General features: G+C 28.8%; 1 protein-coding gene and 1 pseudogene across 2 annotated transcripts in view; one reads left to right on the forward strand and one right to left on the reverse strand.

The window, feature by feature from the left end:
• Window positions 1-16,087, forward strand: part of LOC107439363 (uncharacterized) — a 603,558-nt gene that overhangs the window by 200,148 nt on the left and 387,323 nt on the right. The window lies entirely within an intron of this gene.
• Window positions 2,749-3,634, reverse strand: LOC147807325 (uncharacterized; annotated as a pseudogene).

Raw genomic sequence — 16,087 nt, forward strand, 5'->3', positions numbered from 1 at the left:
TAACAAAATGTGTTGCAACTCATCAGCAGACAGCAACAATTATACTTACCTTTGAACGAATAAAGTGTCCGGTTCGGTATATATATATATATATATATATATATATATATATATATATATATATATATATATATATATATATATATATATATATATATATATATATATATATATATATATATATATATATATATATATATATATATATATATATATATATATATATATATATATATATATATATATGTATATATATAAAATCTTGGAATGGCTCCCATCTTCAACAAAAGAAATCCTTTTCAATGAAAAGTTTGTTTAGTAAAATTAAATTAATGTTCATTTTCGTGCAAATAATTTTAGTAATGATTACCTGAGGGGACCCTATTACTTAAGCCCCTATAAACCCTATTACCTAAGGGAAAAACCATTCTGAACTTTTTAAAAATAGAACGTTTTTCTAACAACAAAACACACCCTAAGTGCTAGTCTCCAATCAAGCTAAAATTTTAGATTCTGATACATTTTAACGTATGTGAAAACTATTGTCTATATTTAAATTATGAAATTATACGTTGTTTTTAACTGTAGCTCCAACTCCAAATTTGGCAGGAAAACGAAGAAAATTTGGCTGCAATAGTTTGTTTTAATTCTAATACCTTTTCCATTCAGGTGGTTTTATCAAACGATGCATTAAATTAACTACAGTTTTTTAGCAAATTTTATGGAGAAACTTGACTTTAAATGTATTGTTTTGTAATAGAAAAAATATAATTCAAGTTTTAAAATAAAAATTCGAAGTTTAAACCTATACCTAATTTAAAGAGCTTTACACAATTTTTCTTGAGTATTAAGGAACGAGCAGTTTTTAAAACTTTTACGATAAATTTTTTTTCCAAAATCATTTGTCTAATAGGACAAGAAAGAGAAAATTTTACTAATATAAAATTTAAAAAAAATAATAATTCCAAAATTTTGGAAAAAAATTAGATGATTTAATTTCTAGGATAATTTGTGTTTTGTACATTATTATAACATGATTATTTTTTAAAACAAATTAGGAAGAAAAATTTTGTTTTATAATTGGCAAATGCAAAAACAGCAATTTAATGCTGCTAAAAATTGCACTTATAGTTAATCTTTATTCATAAGTTATTATTTTTAACTAATCAAAATATACTTAAAATTTCCTTAAGAATTTTTATAAATTTATTGAATGATTAGTACAATTCAAGGAAAATTATTTACTTTTTAAAAATTAATGTAATTAAATTTCTTCCCAAACTTCAGATAAGAAAAAAACACTGTGCGCTCTTCTTCCCTAAGTTAAAAATGTAACTCCCATCATCTTTAATAAATAGTTATTGACTTTTTTTTATATAACCTTGTTAGAATAAACCTTTTTATTTTATAGAGCTTCTATTAGATTAGTTGTTGTTTAAAAAATTTGGCACGTTTATTTACGTCGTAGCACGTCAGCATATTTTTATTTACGTCATGGTACCTGAAAATAACTGAAACTTATTTGCGACGTTTATTGGTCCTTGACAAATAGTAAATAAAAAAACTTGAAATTTATACTTTAAGCTTGCGGATAAGCTGGACTTTCTAATTTTAGGTTAGTAAATAAAACATATTCTCTCATAAACATAAAAGAATAATTTTCATCTTATCGCTTCGCACATTCTTTTCGGACAGAAAAATCACTGACTTTAATCATTGAAAAGCAAAAAACCAACTATGACGGCCATCAGCATGGAATTAATTAAAGTTATAATGGCATTTACTATTAATATTCCCCCCTTTAATATTATGATATGTTTTATTACTTTCTTGATATTGATAATTATCCAAAATTAAAAACCATTGTTATTTTTATTTATTATAAAGTTTCCATACCGCAATACTAATGTTTCATCCCATAAACGTATTTAGTTACAGTTTGACAATTATTAAACTCGAAAAAAATTAGAATTTTTTTAATAAATCATTTTTATTTTAATATTTAATTTTAGGTAAAATTTTTTTCAGCAACGCATGCAATTAAAATAATGAATACGAAATTGTAATAAGTATTAAGAATTAAGTTTTTACGCTATAAATAAATCTCTTTGGGTAAACGATGAAATAAAATTTGATAATGATCAAGAACTGAATGCAAATTTAAAGAAAATTAGTTAGGGAATAGAACTCTCAAAATGTTATAGACAAACAAGTACTGAATCATTTTTTTTCAGGAAACAGTTTACATGATTTTTCTATTTTTTATTTAGGAATATTTGTTTTAAAGGAATATTTGTTGATTTTGTCTTGACGTCGAAATGCTTTTATAAATGTTGTTGGAAAAACTATTATAATAATCGAGATTAAGGTGAAGTTATTGTGTGTACCTTTTCTATTCAGATAATTTTCTTCTTTTTAAATTTTCCACAGAAATTATTTTTTGTAAATAAACATTTATCCCTTGATCCAGAGCTATCCCTTATATGTTTCCCTATTTCGATCATAATTCGTAACTGATTATCCTTATTTCATGCATTTACCTTTTGCTTTCACGGTAAGTGCAAGCAGAGAGTGCATAATGTCGTCTTAATTTGACGTACTCGGAGTCCGTGCTATTGAGATCAACATTGCGTCTACGTACAGTGCACGAAAAAAACGGACCACCCTGAATAACTTTTGATCTTGTGATCGGATTCTCACGTTCTAGGACTCAATCTGGTGGTGTTGTTGTCCAAAGGTCTGACGGCGTCAGACCAGATTCATAAATCCGTTGACGAGTAAAAAATTGGAAACAAGGAGAGGAGAAGTATAATTTTTTTCCCAAAGAAGACCCAAGCAGCTTAAAATATGTTCAGCTGAAGCCTGGTGATGGTGGTGGCATTTTGGGCAAAGAGGGTAGAATTTTATGCCCTGAGACAAAGTAAGACATTTTAGATGTCCACAGGCAAGGCGTGAAAGGCAAGTATTGGTTTTTCTGTAGCATGGAAGAATCAACGACTGTCCCGGCTTACTAACCCTATACCAATCATGAGTGGGAGACACCGGCCAAATCCTCCTCTTCAAATTTTTCACCTGAGAATTCTAGGTAGGTAAGTTCATCAGATGCAGAAGTTGGCAGGCTGCAACCGTCCTTTACTAGACAGTCTGCCTTCTCGTTACCGAATAGATTCACATGGGATGGGATCCACTGGAAATGAATACCTTGTTGAAGTGAGATGCATTTCAACTTGTGAAGGATAGGTATACTTGTCTTATCACCAATATAGATCCAATTATTAAGATATTCCATTGAACTTCGGCTATCAGTTAGTATCCAGAGATTTCCATAATCATTTTTCCTTAAAATAGTTTCAAGTGCCGCATCCACTGCTAGTAATCCACCTCTAAAAACAGAACAGAAGCCTGGGTTATGTTGATTAAGAGTAAAAGTTTTGTTATATAAATGCCACTACCTGCAATATTGTCAGTTTTACTGCCATCGGTATACAATTTAATGTCACTTCTAAGGATATTGTTTATTGTCTAAGTTCCGGTCTTAGACTAGTTGTCTAAGATGTTCCGGTAAAGTATTCTTTTTATTGATGGAGGAAGAAAGGTTGTAAGGAAAATGAACCCTGGGAAAATCTTGAGTCATGAAGAAATGAAGAGAATGTGGTTCAAAATTTTTAGTTATAGCATTTTGAAACAAAGCCTGATTAGAAGGGTTATTTAAAACTCAATCTTAATGGCTCAAATGGGTGTTTTCTAATATGCTAATCAATAACTGCAGACGTTATTATAAGTTACGAAATCAGAAACAAAAACGTACTTTCTCTGCATAAGCACACCTTTTTTTTTTTTTACGGATACGAATTTCTGACCCCCAAAATATAGAGGGTTGTTACAATCTGGGAAATATGGTCTCAATAGGTCAGGAGAGCACTCCAAAGTTCGGACCTCTTATTGTTAATTCTCCTTTTCGCATATTGCGCTATATCTCAAGAAGGATTAAAGCAAATTAACAATTTTTTACACACAATTATAAAATTCGTCTATCCAAAGATGATACCACGCAAAAAAAACTTTTAGTTCATATTTTTTTATTATTTTATTTAAAAAAGGTCAAGCAAATTTTTTAAAGGTAAGGTATATAATTTTTTGCATAATTTTAAAGAATGTGATTTTACATGGCAAAACACAGAATTTGAGGGAAATCAGTCTAATAGTTCTTGAGAAAAAATTTCGTAAAGTCAGATACTTATAATTGTCTTTTTATAAATGGATTTTATAATTGTGGGTAAAAAATTTTCAATTCGCTTCAAAAGCTCTCGAGATATATCGAAATACAAAAGAAGTAAAATTAACATTAAGGAGTCCAAATTTTGAAGCTCATTTCTGACAAAACTATTGGAACCATATTTCCCAGATTGCGACTATCCCCTATATTTTTGGGGTCAGAAATCCGAATCATTTATGAAAATGGTATGTTTATTCAGAGAAAGTACGTTTCTGTGTCTGAATTTTAGTAACTTTACATTTCGTCTGCATTTATTAATTGTTATATGTGAGATCACCTTCTTGAACCATTAAGATTCAGTGCTAGAACGTGAAAATATGATCATTTGATTTAAAGTTATTTAGGATGGTCCGTTTTTTTGAGGACTATATATATGACTTTTTTTTCACCAGCACTAGTATTTAATTCCCTATTATTACATTCCGAATATTTTAGGAAAATCAATTTTTAAAAAACAAATATGAATAATTATTATTCACTGAATTCGGATTAAATATTATTTTATATATAAATTAAAATAATTTTAAAAAACTACATTTTAAAAACTGTGGTGTTACATCGCTCTGAATATGATATTGAACAACTCAAAAATTTGTGAAAGAAGCATTTTTTTCCAGATTGACACTAAATCGAACTTTCAAGTGTAATTTAAGGCTTCGTCGTAATATGAAATTATGCGTTTTTGCAAATAATATGCTATTTTTACAACTGCTGTGAGTTTGCAACTGTTACTCATCACTTTTAGGTCAAGTTTAGCCTATCTAAAGCTAGCGCTGTCTACGCTTACTTTAAAAATGGCGCAAAACGCCAATATGGAGAAAAGCCATAGTTTTGAGAAAATGAAAAGCGTTTGTGGTCTAATTTTTTAATATTTATAAACGTACTCGAATGTTGCATTACCTGGAATCATAAAAAATTGCAAAAATTAAGAATACGGCTGTGATTTTGATAATTTTCATCTAGGTGGGAAAACGTCGCCAAATTGGCGATATTTGAAAAAGTTTAATATCTTTTAAAATATTTAAGTTATTTGTCTGTTTTAAAGCCCAGATAATTCCCTACCGCAAGATTATATTTATAGTTCAAAATCATAACATTGATTCGAGTGTAGGATACTTAAACTATGGCTTTTTCATTTTCCTTCATTGGCGGCAGAATTTCGAAAAAATGCGTTATAGGGTTTTAGTTTAAATCGAAACACTTATGAAATAAGCTTACACGAAACACTCGCTCATTCACATCAAACGAAAATTATTTTCATTTCTGAAAACACTGTTGGTGAGCTTTGAATACCATTTGAAGATTGTTTAATTGAGTGAATTTCAAAGTATTTATAAACATATATGTGCACAACAGTAAAATTCCTTCGCCCATACAGTTTTTTTGATTATCTTTAAACTGTATCTTGAAAATAAATTTGTTGACTGTGGTGTGTATTTCATTTTACTGTTATTATAAATTGTAGTGCCATTGAATAAAAAAATGTGGTGGCATATTAAGTAGTGTTAAAATTATTTTTGGTGAAGGAAAACATTTAGTTAGGCACTAAATGTTGTACTAAATGCCCCTTCAAAAGCTGTCTTCCCTTATCCTTCAAAATGTCCCTTCAAAAGTTGTAAGTTCAAAAAGTTCAAAAGGTGTAAAGTTGCTGTCAATATTTTTTTTTGTGTTAAGATACACGAAAATGCTTTAAAGTTGTATAAAGTTTATTTCCATAAGGCTCATTTAAAAATACAAATACAATTGAATTAGTGCAGGAAGGCACGAAATGGTAGTACTCTTTAAGTATTTCTAGAATTCTTGGCTAACACAAGTCAAATTACATGCATCAAAATTACAGCGCTTATCAGGTTTTCCTAGAATTCTGGGAGAGATCAATTTAAATTACAAACATTGTTAGCTAAGTCAACGATCATACATTGAAAATTGATGCTTAAGAGGATGAAAAAAAGGGCTAATCAAACCATAACAAATTATAACTCATGAAAGTGGTATTATTATAAATACTGACAAGTTTCTCCATACAATCAAACTGGTTTTGACGCCTGATGGTATTCTTAAATCCTTAATTCTTACTAGTTATTTTGATCAGTTTCGATAGTGTTTTTTTCTCTCTCTTCCTGAAATTTTTTGCGAATGTGTACTTTTTTGTCTGTGATTTTTACAAGAATTATAAAAGAACAAGGATTGACCGCAATTACTGTATACCCTGTACATAGGTTGAAAATAGGTTGAGGCTGTTAATAGGTTGAAAGTGAAATGAATTGCCATAAAATTTATTTTAAAAAGCTGTACTCAAAAATAATTAATAAATAAATCATTCACGAAAGCAAGGATTGTAAGCATAAAATACAGCATTAAAAAACAGAAGAGAAATAACTAAAAATAAATAATTAATTTTATGTGCATACATTTTATTGGAAAAACTTGAAAATAAAATCCATTCATTAAGCATTAGAATAACTTGTTAGGTGAAACCAGGAGTAAAATAATTGCTTGCTATTTAATGAGGTAAGAAAATAATCAATATCGTCGATATTAATTACAAACATAAATATTTAAAATTGAAAATGTTTGCAAAGTCTGTAAAGAAAAAGATAAAATAATTTATAGTTCAGAAGCTAAAAAGAATACTTTCCACTGAAAATAATTTTAGTGAATTGAGAATTTCATTACAGATGTGGTATTTTATTTAAATTGCTAAATATTATTTTTTTCGATAAAAAATGAATAAACATTAATTATGTAAAAATGTACCTTAAACTACTAACAGTAATTTCGTAATATAAAAGTTGATAACTTAAAATAATTTTTTAAACCACAGGGAATTTCTAAATTACAAAATTAATCAAATTTACACTGCTTTATATTAAAACAAAAAAGTAAAATATCTTAAAAGGAATCGCTTCTTTCAAAGGCTTGTTTGTTTTTTGAACAATTTTTATTTTTCAAATAAATATTTTAGAGGCTTCAAAATAATTACTTTATTTTTAAAAATCAATTAAGAAATTTTCTCCAATGGGAGCAGTTTAAAATAATACTGATTAAACTGAATTAACAGTATTTAAATTAGGATCTTTATTATAACCTAAGGGAATATTATCTTGGGATCTTAATTATAATTTAATCGATAAATAATTTATATCAATTGGTATAACTTGAGCAATAATTATATTGGAACTTTTATTATAATTTGAACGATTAATAATTTTAGATTATTTATATAAAACTTGAATGGTTATTCTAATTAAAATATTTAGTAAAACCTCAAGGATTACCTACTAACTCATGATCTTTCATACGATAAGATCTTTGATATAATTCTACTTAAAATCTTAAATTAGACACAAAAAAAGGAAAAAAAGAAAAGCATTAAAATAGTGCCAATTTAATATTAATAGTAACGTATAAACATTTATTACTTGCAAAAACATTTTAAAACATTCCAATGAAGGCTTTTGTTTTTCTTTATTCCTCTAACTGTATGTATATTAAATTTTTTCACTACATAACCTAGTCTTTCAATCAAGATTTATAAACTTAAAAATCGCTAAAATATTTAAAAATTGTATTATCTATTACTGAAATAGTTTCAAATACTTATTCAAAAAATAATTTGTGGTGCTATTTATTTATTAAATATAGAGTCAATTTAATAAATAGAAAATATTAAACAAAACTAAACGCTATTTGTTTTTCTTGTTCCGAGATTTCCATCATTGCAGTAATTCTGAAATTTATGAAAGTTGAGCTTAAAATAGGAATTTTTCATTAATAGTATTACGACCCTTTCTAAATTCCTCTCAGTACGATTTAAATTTTGGCTTGAACTAAATATATTACTAAAATGGTTTCAAATGCTTATTCAAGAAATTACTTGTGATGCCATCTATTTATTAAATATCGAGTTAATCAAATAAATACAAAAAACTAAAGAAAACTACATGTAAAGCAGAACTAGAAGCTATTTGTTTCTTTTGTTCCGAGATTTCACCATTGCAGCAGTTCTGAAATTTAGAAAAGTTGAGCTTAAAATATGAATTTTTCATAACTAGTGTTGTCAACCTCTCTAAATTCCTCTCAAAATGATTAAATTTATGGTTAACTGACGAAAACAGTTACAGCATTAAACGAAAAACTATTAGAAAAAGCTATTACAAAAAATGATTAAGTTAGTACCGAGATATATCCAATTAGCGTAGTTACATTCTTAATGGAAGTCCTTTGTTCCAATGTACACTTGAGTTTAAAGAATGCATCATCAACTGAATTTCGTATAGTCATTATTGGCTTATTTGAAATTCAACTGATTCATTTTTTAGTTTGTCGGAATTATTTTTTTCCCTATCGGCTGTTTCTAATTAAGAGATGATGTCCGTTAAGTATGTTTTCTTTCTTACAATTTTAATGGGCTCTGTAATGGTTTCAATTTAGTTCCACTTCAAAAGTTTCTTTGAAACATTGTTTCATGACTCACAGGTTTGCCGTTTTTGTTATATCTGAGTCTTCAATTTCTAGGTTATAGTCGAAATAAAAGTGTTCTTCTATTCTAAAGAATAAATTCATTTAATTTCAGTTATAATTGTGCAGAATCTCCCAAGTAAGACACAACCCATGAAAAACGGGGAAATTCGCCTAAACGGATCACATGAGCGTTATTTTTTATGGCAGAACAATTAAAAAAATTAACAGTTCATCATTTGAGGATATTATCTTGCAATTTTTTAACCTGCTAAAACTGGACAAAGCAGGAAAATGGTGTTGGTTGATGGGGGATGGAGCCAACCCCATAAATCAACGCCAACCTAAGCTTACCTTAAACATTGTTCTTCGAAGCTCTTTCACCAAGAAAAATAAAAAAAAGCGCCTTACACTTGGAGCAAAACTATAATTTTAAACGATATATAGCCAACTGGTCATGATGAATTATCTGGGCATTAAAACGAAAAAATAACTAAAATATTTTAAATACTATTAAACTTTTTAAAAATAGCCAATTTGGCAATATTTTTGCATCAAAATTCAAATTATTAAAATCAGTGCCTTATTCGCTTTTGCCAATTTTTATGATCCCAGATAATGAAATATAAAAAAATTAGACCACGAATGTTTTTACTTTTCACAAAACTGTGTTTTTTTTCCATATTTGCATTTTGCGTCATTTTCAGAATAAGTCACAGCTAGGCTTAACTTAATCCAGTGTTTCCCACACTTACGACTTTTGTGTACCCTTTCTAAATTTTTGGTAACACTGTGCGCCACTAATAAAAAAATTAATGTATTTTCTTAAGAATATGTTTATTTTTCTTTTTTGGTACAAAGTTTCGTAGATACTAACCAGCGATCCATATTCGATGTTAGAGCTAAAAATAATCAAAATAAATCGAATTTATTACAAACCTTTACTATAAAAAAAATTGCACAGAAGTTAAAAATCAGAACTGTTTGCTGACACCACTAATTATTAACTGTTAACTCTGCAGAAAATAGCCAATAGAAAAATACGTAATCATAAATTTTCACGGCTAGCTCTGCTTTTAAAATTTTTTTTTTGAAATTTTCGTTTGTTGCAAGATATTTCGCATAAGATTGAGCACCCCCTCTAAACTACCGTACCCCTGGGGGTACACGTAGCACACATTAGGAAACACTGGCCTAATATAGCAGTCATGAGTAACTATTGCAAATTCCCAGCAGTTATGAAAATTCTCTAAAAAAAATTTCGTATGACGCTGGAGCCTTTGAAGTATTTGGGAACTGTTTGATTTTTAAAGGATTGTGGCTTTCCCGAAGTCAGGATTTGTCACCTCCGGAAAATTTTCTATGAGAATATTCGAAAAATGCTGGGTACTCAAATTTCCCGACTTCCATTGTCTAATTGATTATATATATATATATATATATATATATATATATATATATATATATATATATATATATATATATATATATATATATATATATATATATATATATATATATATATATATATATTACTACGCCCCGTGATTCCGTCATTTAATGTGCAACTAAACTTTTAAATCATTTACTAAGCCTTTAAAAATATCTTAAAAGCTTCAAATACAATTTTGAATAAATCATTAAAGGAGTAGCGAAAGTTTAAAAACTCAAAACTCATTGCCCACTACATTCAATTCCTGTTATGAAACAGATACATAAAATGTTATATTTTTCTAGTAAATTGCCTTTGTGAAATTCTAAATAGCCGTGTTTAATGAAGCATTATAAGGTGATGGTTTTTCTTAGCAAGTCGTAAAATAATGAGATGTCAATTATTGTGTGAGGTAAAAAAAATGTGTATCCTTTTTTCCCCCCAAGGTTTTAACACTATTAGTAAGATCGTAAATATTTTATCTGCGTCGTCAATCGTTCCAATCTTACCTTAACACACTACTGATAGTATTATTTCTGATCATGATGAGTCTTCGATGCAAAAGATGTTCAAGTGTTTTATTACAATATTAAGCTTTGAAAACAAATGAAACATACGTATTTTTATAATGTAAAATTTAGTTAATAAATGTAAGGTATAAATGGTTGCTTGACTTCTTTTGTTTACTCATTGAATTGAATTTTCTCTTTTTTCTAAATACAAAGTATGTTTATGGTTAAACATAAGCAGCAATAATTTTAATTACAAACTTATACGAACTTTCGGAAACACTAAAATTCGCCATTTTGATTTTGAGGTGCCCTAATACAGCGGTTCCTAATTCGTTATGGAAACTTTAAATACGCCATCTGGTGAGAAGAACGGTTCCATGTCTAGAGCCCCCTCACCCCCTTCCATCGCTTCTTCTGCTCAGATGTATGATAATGTATTACGATGTTTCGCATTTTTTTGGTATTTTTCGCATTTAGATTATCGAAAGTACATTTTAAAATTTTCATGATGCTTACATTAAGCACTATATTTAGCTGTTTTGAGTTTCATATAATTTCAAAGCTTAAAAATTTTTATTGGTTTGAAAATCAAGATGGAAACTGACATATTTCCTACTCCTATGACTATCCACATGCTTATAGTGAAAGCATGCCTAGTGTTGCCATATGTAAAGAGTTCTGCTATGCACCACCTGTAGCCCATTTCGATCACCAATTTCTTACGGCTATGAAATCCAAATGATCGAACATATTTGCCGGAATCCCCGAGTCTTAATGAATAAATTTCATTAACAATTGTTTTATTTCCAACGGCAAATTTATCGGACAATAGTGACAGCACAACAAGAAAAGTAAAATGCAATAAAAGATTGCGAACATAATGCAGTAACTTGAGTCCATTAATTCAAAAGGTCTCGGGCTTCGTAATGTCGCTCGTCTAAAGACTTGCGCAAAGCAGGACAGTGCATAATATGGGCGGCATCCATCATTAGCAATTGTGTTGTTGCTTATCCTCTCTGTCTGACGGAGTCAGACAAGATCCACGAGTTCGTTGACTGAAAGGAAGTCCAAGACAAGGAGAGGATTGCTATAGAGATCCTCCTTAGAGAGTCCCATGCAATCCAAGAGGTGCTCAGGAGAAGCCTGATGAATTTGGCTCTTGGTCCAGGTGACGAAGGTTTTCCTGCCCTCGTTGAAAGTGAGGCAGTTGATGTGACCGCTAGCAAGCCTTGATAGAGCAGTCCGGGTACGTCTGTCACTCGGGAGGTCAAGGGACAAATCCGGTTTTGATCCCTTGTACCAATTATGGGTTGGGGGTGTTTTCCACTCCTCCGAGATTTTTTATTTTTCCAGAGAGTATAACTCCAAAAAAGTAAGTGTGGAAGAGGGAGTTGTTGTAATCCTGCAACCCTCCTTAGCAAGAATATCGACCATTTCATTCCCGTGGAGATTCACATGGGAAGGTACCCATTGCAAATGAACATCATGATCAAGTGAAATGAGCTTTAATTTAAGCAGGATAGAGGTGCTGATCCTGTCGCACACAAGAGGCCAATTACTAAGGTGGTGGAGAGAACTATGACTGCCAGACAAGATCCATAGGTCACCATAATCCTCTTCGGATAGAATAGCTTCTAGTCCCATGTCTATTGCAATCAATTCACTTTTGAAGACAGAGCAGTGATTAGGATTACTTTGACAAAGAGTCAAATTAGCTTGAGGGGTTTCTATATAAATGCCACTGCCAGCAAGATTGTCAATTTTACTACCGTCAGTAAAATTTGAATGGCATTGTTAGGAATGTGGCTCAGGTTTTCCAAGGTCAGTTGTCTAAGATGTTCTGGGGTGTAGTCTTTCATGTTAACATTAGAACTTAAGTTAAAGTGAACCCTGGGGAGTCCTTCTGCTGGATTTAAGCAGCATTGTAGTGAGTTGGGTTCAACATTACTATTAGGTAGTTGAAGAGGTAGGTAGTTGAAATTCCACTGTTTTTTCAATATTTTTAGTTAAAGAATGCATTTCTTTAATTTGATTCGCTTTCTTCGTAAGCATTTTAATACAAAAGTTTCATAAAAGTAACGGTAATGTTAAATAAATAAAAAATATTTAATTCGATAAAAATTTAACAACAGGTCTCTAAAATCGTTATTGTTCCGTGTAATAATGATGTTTGGCAACCATTGCCTATTGATATTTCCTTCAGTGTGATGCATGCTATCTAGCATTGCTTGTTTATAAATTTAAGTGAGTATTGTATTTGACATAGCATAAGTGCTTCCAATTATTGTGTCATTGAAACTTAAGATGTAAAGTAAATACTGTTAACAAAAAAAGAGTATTATTCTTTATTTACTGTCATGTTTTAAATTTTGTCATATAAAAAGCCAGATACGTATTTTTAAATTATTCCATCCTTAAATTAGAACAAAGACAATTATCTTATTATCTGGGTGCTTAACTGTGTAAAACTACTGTTAACTGCTTTACTGTGTAACTGTACGCTGATTTGAAAACCCCCATTAATTAGACCATTTTGTTGAATTTTTCACGATTAAATTAGACTTAAGTTTTAAGTTAAAAATCAACTTTTAGCGCTTTCAGGAAAATAAAGTTATTGTATAAATAAAAAAAAATCAATTGCTGTTTTTTACAATATTTATATTTACGAACAAACAACTATACACTACCATTTTACCGAAATAAACGAAGATTTAAACAGCTTAGGAAAGATTAACCTTCAATGAAGATTACTTTGAATAAATTTGCGAACTGAAAATTCTTTTTCTAATGCGTTCCGTTCGAAAGGATTTAAAAACAAAACAGCGGATTTGTATCTGTAAGCTTTTCAATATTCTAAGAGGGTGGAAATCGAGAACGATGTTCTTTTTTCTTCTCCAAAAGGTATTGAAGAATGTAATACTACAGAATAAATCGTATTTCCCGAATAAAAAAATTAAAAAAAACACAAGTGCATAGAAAAAACTACTTCTAAATTGAAAAGATAGGTGGAGACGAATGGTATCAAAACCAGACTAGATAAACTAAGACTATTTGAAATACTTCAAAGAGGAGTGTTTTATTGTTCGTAGTATATCACTTTGAAGTTATATTCCCCCTCATATAAAATAAAAACATGAAAAATAGAAGCACAGTTAGACTTGAAAAATTAAGATGAAAAAATTTAAATTTCGTGCTTAAAATAAATAATCTCTTATTTTTCCAAAATAAATAAAGAAAAAATAAATGTATAGAAAACCGCGTCGAAATTAAAAATATAGAATAAGAAGAATGGTATTAAAAGCAGACTACACAAACTAAGAAGATTTGAAATTCTTCAAAAAGAAGTATTTTATTGCTCGTAGTATATCACTTTGAAGATATTTTTCCCCTCGTTTAAAATAAGAACATGAAAAATAGAAGAATAGTTAGTATTAAAAAATTAGGATAAAAAAATTTAAATCACGTGCTCTAAATAAATAATCTTTATTTTTCCCGAAGAAAAGAAATAAAAATTAAATGAATAGAAATGTAATATATAGCAATGTATAAATGTTTAAATATATAAAAATATAAATAATATAAATATATAAATGTATAGAAGTATGAATGACATAAATGTATGAAAGTATAAAAATATAAATTAAATGTGTAGAAAAACTACAACGAAATTAAATACATAGAATAAGAAGAATGGTAACGAAGACTATTTAAGTAAGTTAAGATAGAAAAAGACTATTTTAATTACTTCAAAAAGGAGTGTTTTATTATTCCTGGCATGTCACTGTTTATTCCTCATACTTTGAGAAAAAGTATGGCCAAAACTACCGAAATAAGGTTATGTTTATAGCTCTATGGGAGCACCAAAAAGCTCTATAATTTTTACCGAAGCGCTAAGCAATGATTTTGATAAAATTAACAGTAAAATATAATCGGTGATCAAATTCCGTTATTGTGCTAAAATTTGATAAATTTATCATAAAACCTTAAGGTACTGCATTAAAACCATTTATTCGGTTAAATTTACTTTTCAGTTTCGTATTTTTTCTAAATATGTGGTTTTCAGAACAATAATTTTGCAAACCAAAATTTCTTGTAAGCAGTTACCACATGAACGAGAAAAGGACCAAATTAATGATTTCAATATCGTATATTTTAATTTTATTAAACAAAATAATTTTTTTTTTCGTTTTTTTTTAGTAGACACGCTTTTACCTAATTTCTCGAGAATTTCCTTCTCCGAGTATAAATACATAACATGAAAAATAGAGGTATTTTTAGTGTTGGAAAATCAAATTGAAATCAAAATTAATTAACATGTTAAAAATAAAGTAGATTACCCAACAGTTTAAGAACAATCACAATATTACTATTTTATATAGGTACATATCAAAAAATCATTATATATTTTTATTCCTATACAAAGGAAAAATTGTGGCTAAATTGCAGTACTGTTTGGTAATAATATTTCTGCTAAAAAAAACTTAATTCTGGTTAATAAAAGCAAAATATACGGTACACCATTCATTTCATCATTTTACCGGAATGGTTTACCGGTCTTATTTGATAATGGTTTACCAAAAAATCTGGTTTATCAAAAATTCTGTTTTATTTTACACCACACAAATAACACAACTAATGCATAATAACATAAATAACATAAAAAATACAAAATTGTAAATTTAATCGAATTAATGGTTCTCATACCATTCCCTAATGTCTCATGATAAAATTAGCAAATCTTACCATTAAACAAACTTTATCACATATTATAAAACAATATTTTATTGTTAATTTTTCCAAATTCAATCAACACATCACTTCGATAAAAATTACCGAGATTTTTTTATGTTCCCGTAGAGTCAGAAACACGGTAAATTTGACCATATTCTAGTAATTTTGACCATACTTTTTTCTCAGTGTATATTTAATAAAAAACTGAAATAGAATATAGTGTATTGGTTTAAATCTTTTCTGACGCCTCTTACCAGACTGAGACCAGTTTATTTTTGAAATATTAGAAATCACTAGAAATGTAAAGCCATATCCTTTTATCCCATCCTTTCTTTTAAACAACCATTATTTTTTTTAAGAAATATGTAGCTGAAGTATATTTCTTTATTAACTATATACAATCTACAGTCATACATAGAAAAAAAAATATAGTGAAATGTCCACGTGTCTGGCTCTACGGAAATACTAAAAAGCTCTGCAATTTTCACAGAAGTGCTTTGATAATGATTTTGGTAAAATTAACTATATTATAGGGTTATATAATACAATTGGTAAATTTATAAATAAATAATATGTGAAACAATTTGGTAAATTTGGTAATTTTTGGTAATTTAAGTATAATTAATGATACTTTACAGCATGACATGAAAACCATTTATTCAATTTAATTTTCTT

This window comes from Parasteatoda tepidariorum, chromosome 7, assembly GCF_982258835.1.
Source record: "Parasteatoda tepidariorum strain Cologne lab strain chromosome 7, Ptep-v5.0, whole genome shotgun sequence".
NCBI classification, from domain to species: Eukaryota; Metazoa; Arthropoda; class Arachnida; order Araneae; family Theridiidae; genus Parasteatoda; species Parasteatoda tepidariorum.